Source organism: Macrotis lagotis, chromosome 1, assembly GCF_037893015.1.
Source record: "Macrotis lagotis isolate mMagLag1 chromosome 1, bilby.v1.9.chrom.fasta, whole genome shotgun sequence".
In the NCBI taxonomy this organism is placed as follows: Eukaryota; Metazoa; Chordata; class Mammalia; order Peramelemorphia; family Peramelidae; genus Macrotis; species Macrotis lagotis.
In genome coordinates, this window is record NC_133658.1 from 527327947 (window position 1) to 527333550 (window position 5604).

General features: G+C 33.2%; 1 pseudogene; it reads left to right on the forward strand.

The window, feature by feature from the left end:
- Nucleotides 1-1799: 1799 nt before the first annotated feature.
- Nucleotides 1800-2516, forward strand: LOC141520917 (NADH dehydrogenase [ubiquinone] flavoprotein 2, mitochondrial pseudogene; annotated as a pseudogene).
- The last annotated feature ends 3088 nt before the right edge of the window (nt 2517-5604 follow it).

Consider the following 5604-nt stretch of genomic DNA (forward strand, 5'->3'; position numbering starts at 1 on the left):
TGACACTCAATAACAATATTCTGTTAATTTATAATATTTGTATATTCATCTAATTTTTCTTTTGCTGCACAGCAATGGGGTTAAGTGATTCGCTCAAGGTCATACAGCTAAGTAATTACTAAGTATCTGAGACTACATTTGAACTCAAGTCCTCCAGGGCCAGTGTTCTATCTATTGCATAGCCTAGTTGCCTCCCATCTATTTCTTTTATTGCTTTTCTTGGCATATATTTAGACAAGCTAGTTTTTGATAGTTTACTTTATTTCCTTTTCAATTTTTAATTTTCCTGTTTTCCTTTTTCAGTACAATTTGGTATCCTCTAATCATGTTATCTACTTCCATTAGTTCTTCCCCCTTCAAAAAAAGATACTAATACTTTTTATTTTTTCCTTCAATGTTATTAGTCTCTTTGATATTAAGCAGTTCTACTTTGGTGTTTATTTGGATACTTTTTAAAAATTATTACTTCTAGTTGTTTTTAGTTGCATATAAAATTTATTGATTTGTTCTTTTATTTTTTGCCAATTATTTTTAAAGTCATTCAGAGATGTCAATTTTGTCAGAAAGATTGTGCTAACTGTATCCTGTGATTTTTTTGTATTCTCTTCATTGTTATAACTTTCTTTGATAATTAATTAGCAATATTTTACAGCACCTACTATATGCCAGTCAGCTTGCCAATCACTGGAGATATAAGGGTAAAAGTGCTTATTTTTGGGGGGAGGAGGCAAAACATAAATAAGAGACACGTGTGTGTGTGTGTGTGTGTGTGTGTGTGTGTGTGTGTGTAAAATATATTGGGAGGAAGCCTTAGCATTAGAAAAGGCTTGTTATAAAATGTTTCTTATAAAAAAGTTCAATTTTATCTATAACTCGAAGAAAGCCAGGATACAGAGGATGAGGAGGGTGAAAATTCCAGATATGGGAGACACCCATCAACATGCACAGTCAGGAGATGTAATGCTTTGTGTAAAGAATAGCAAGAAGATCAGTGTCAATGGATCCCGAAGTAGATGGGAGTGAGGAAGATGTAAGTTTACTAAAAAAAAGTCAAATGACCAGGTTATTAATGTCAAAATATTTCATATTTGATCCTTGGGGTATTAGGGAGCAATTAGAATTTATTAAATATGAGAGTGACACAGTTAGACATGACCTTTAGGAAAATAAAATTTGATAGCTAAGTGTAGAAGAAATTGAACTGGGAACCCTGAGGCATGAAGATCAACCAAAACTTTTTTGAAATAGCCTTGACATGAGATGAATGATGATAATAAGCCTGCATTGGGTTGGTGCTAATGTCAGAGAAAAGGGAATGTATTTGAGACATAATACAGAGGTGTAAAAATAGACCTTGGCAACTTAGATATGGGGGGGGCCAGTAAGAGAGGGGAGATGAAGATGACACTTAGGCTGTGAATCTGGATTATTGAGAGGATGGTGGTGCCCCTGACTTTAATAATAAAGTTTAGAAGAGGGAAAATGATTTTGCATAAAGATAATGAGTTGTTTGATGTGTTTGTGTGTGTTTGTGTGTGTGTGTGTGTGTGTGTGTGTGTGTGTGTATGTGTAGTTTCATATGACTATGGGACAGTTTAAGTTTGGTGATATAAATCTGAAGATTAGGACAGGGACTAAGACTGGAAAAATAGCATAAAGATAAAAGATGAATCTATGGAAATTGATAACAAAGTTTTATAAAAAAGTGTTCCCCAGGGACATCCACCTGGGATGTGGACATGACATGGATGAAGATAAAGCAAAGGAAGCCTTAAGCGTGATTAAACAAGGTTCTCATTCCTCTGGGCCAGGGCAACCTTGCTCGTCACCCACTGGGGGAGACAGATGAGATGCTTACACAAAACAGCTGTGCAAAGTGGAGCTGGAGGAGCCTTATTTGTACACAGAGATACTCCTGAAAATAACCCAGATACTCCATTTGATTTTACACCAGAAAACTACAAGAGGATAGAAGCAATTGTAAAGAATTACCCAGAGGGACATAAAGCAGCAGCTGTGCTTCCAGTACTGAACTTAGCCCAAAGGCAGAATGGTTGGTTGCCCATCTCTGCCATGAATAAGGTTGCTGAAGTTTTGCAAGTACCTCCAATGAGAGTTTATGAAGTAGCAACTTTTTATACAATGTATGATCGAAAGCCAGTTGGAAAGTATCATATTCAAGTCTGTACCACTACACCTTGTATGCTTCGGGATTCTGACAGCATACTGGAGGCCATTCAGAAAAAGCTTGGTATTAAGGTTGGAGAAACTACACCTGACAAGCTTTTCACACTAATAGAAGTAGAATGTTTAGGTGACTGTGTAAATGCACCTATGGTTCAAATAAATGACAATTACTATGAAGATTTGACACCTAAGGATATTGAAGAGATACTTGATGACCTAAAAAGCTGGCAATGTTCCAAAACCTGGACGTTTCTCTTGTGAGCCAGGTGGTGGTCTTACATCTTTGACTGAGCCACCCAAAGGACCTGGTTTTGGTTTGCAATCAGGCCTCTAAGTAATTTGTATGAATTTGTTTAGGATCCCTAAACGAATCTGTGAAAATATTTCTCAGTACATTAAAATAAACTAAAACAAATCTCCCTACAAATGCAAATGTTTAATATGTATATTTTGGTTTGTGTTTACCCTAGTGATGACATAGCCTTTACAATTAATACTATATAAAAAAAAACACAGAACATCCTCTTTAAAACGTTTTGGATGTTTTTGGCTAGCATAAGTTGTAGTAAAAACATTTGTTTTTCCTGAATATATCCATTTCATCAAAATATTTAGTTCACATTTGACATAAAAAAGTATCTTATAAGAATTAAGTGTGGTTTTTATCAAATTTTAGTTTTTTAAAACTATTTTGATAGTTTGCTGCTATTTTAATTACCATTGAGTTAACATAATGATGATAGTTAAGTGCTATTTAAATGTTCTCTATGTGCCATGCACTATGCCAGGGATATATGTGTTTATACAAGTCTATCAAATGGTAAACTTATGTGAATCATACTTTAGGTAGTGGAATAAGAAATTAATCCTGTTTTCAGAACCATCACATTAAAAAGAAAAGCTTCCAGCTTCCATCATGTATAGACATACTAATATTGTCTTTGGCTATTTTGACTCAGAAAGATTACGAATAATTCAGACATTCTTTTTTAGTGGTACAGTTATCACAAGATATATTTTGTATTCAAGTAAAAAAATACTGATAATAATTCTGCAGGAATTTTTGATGACTGATGCTTTATAATATTAGATTGGGTAGGGCTAAGGCACCTCCTTTTGCACTTTTTTTCATTAAGCTCTTGGCAATTCTTGACTTTTTATTTCTCCATATGAATTTATTTACATTTTTTTCTAACTCCTTAAAGTAATTTCTTTGAATTTTGATTGGTAGGGCACTAAACAGATAGTGTAGTTTTGGTAGAATTGTCATTTTTATTATATTAGCTCTACCTATCCATGAACAGTTGATATTTGCCCAGTTATTTAAATCTAAATTAATTTGTGTGAGAAGTGTTTTATAATTGTTTTGAAAAAGATTCTGAGTCTGTCCTGGCAAAGGGACTCCCAAGTATTTTATATTGGATGAAGTTACTTTGAATGGGATTTCTCTTTCTAGCTCTTCCTGCTGTTTCTTGCTAGACATATATAGAAAAGTTGAGGATTTATGAGGGTTTATTTTATAATCTGCAAGTTTGCTAAAATTGCTAATTGTTTCCAGTAGTTTTTTAGATGATTTCTTGGGATTCTCTAGGCAGACCATCATGTCATCTGCAAAGAGTGAGAGTTTTGTCTCTTCCTTCCCAATTCTAATTCCTTCAATTTATTTTTCTTCTCTAATTGCTGATGCTAACATTTCTAATACAATATTGAATAGTAGTGGTGATAATGGGCACCCTTGTTTCACTTTGATCTTATTGGGAATGCCTCTAGCCTATCCCCATTGAGTATAATGCTTGTGGATGGTTTCAGAATGATACTGCTAATTATTTTAAGGAACAGTCCATTCCTACACTCTCTAGTGTTTTTAATAGGAATGGATGCTGTAATTTGTGAAAAATTTTTCAGCATCTGTGGATATGTTATGATTTCTGATAGGCTTGTTGTTGATATAATTGAGGATACTAACAGTTTTCCTAATATTGAACCAACCCTGCATTCCAGGAATAAATCCTACTTTATCATAATGTATTATCCTAGTGATGACTTGTTGTAATCGTTTTGCTAAGATTTTATTTAGGACTTTTGCATCTATATTCATCAGGGAGATAGGTCTATAATTTTCTTTCTCTGTTTTGACTCTTCCTGGTTTAGGTAACAGTACCATATTGCTTTCATAGAAAGAGTTAGGCTGAGTTCCATCTTTCCCTATTTTTCCAAAGAGTTTATATAGGATTGGAACCAATTGTTCCTTAAATGTTTGGTAGAATTCGCTTGTGAATCCATTAGGCTATGGAGATTTTTTTTTAGGGAGTTCAATGATAGCTTGTTGAATTTCTTTTTCTGAGATAGGGTCGTTTAAGTATTTAATCTCTTGTTCATTTAATCTGGGCAACATATTTTTTTAAATATTCATCCATTTCACTTAGATTATCACATTTATTGGCATAGAGTTGGATAAAATAATTTCGAAATATTACTTTAATTTCTTCCTCATTGGTGGTGAGTTCACCTTTTTTCATTTATTATACTAGCAATCTGGTTTTCTTCTTTCTTTTTTTTAAATCAAATTGACCAGAGTTTTATCAATTTTATTGTTTTTTTCATAATACCAACTTTTGGTTTTATTTATTAATTCAATAGTTTTTTTTGCTTTCAATTTTATTAATTTCTCCTTTAATTTTTAGAATTTCTAATTTGGTACTTAATTGGGGATTTTGATTGGTTCTTTCTTTAATTTTTTTAATTGCATGTTTAGTTCATTGATTTCCTCTTTCTCGAATTTATTCATATAAGCATTTAGAGCTATGATATATCCCGTGAGAGTTGCTTTGAATGAATCCCATATGCTTTGGTATGCTGTTTCATTATTATCATTATCTGGGATAAAATGGTTAAGTCTTTCTATAATGTGTTTTTTGGTCCACTCATTTTTTAAAATGAGGTTATTCAGTTTCCAATTTGCTCTGGGTCTATATCTCCTTGGCCCAGTATTGCATATCACTTTCATTGCATTGTGATCTGAGAAAGATGTATTCACTATTTCTCCCTTTCTGCAGTTGATCATTAGGTTTTTATGTCCTAGTATATGGTCAATTTTTGTATAAGTTCCATGTACTGCAGAGAAAAAGCTATATTCCTTTCTATCCCCTTTCAGTTTCCTCCATAAATCTACCATATCTAATTTTTCTATCTATTTACCTCCCTAATTTATTTCTCATTTGTTTTATGATTCAATTTATCTAGATTTGATAGCAGGAGGTTGAGGTCTCCCACTAGTAGAGTTTTGCTGTCTATGTCTTCCTGTAATTCTTTCAGCTTCTCCTCTAAGAATTTGGGTGCTGTCCCACTGGGTGCATATATATTCAATATTGAAATGACTTTATTTTCTATGGTACCATTTAGGAGGATATAGTTTCC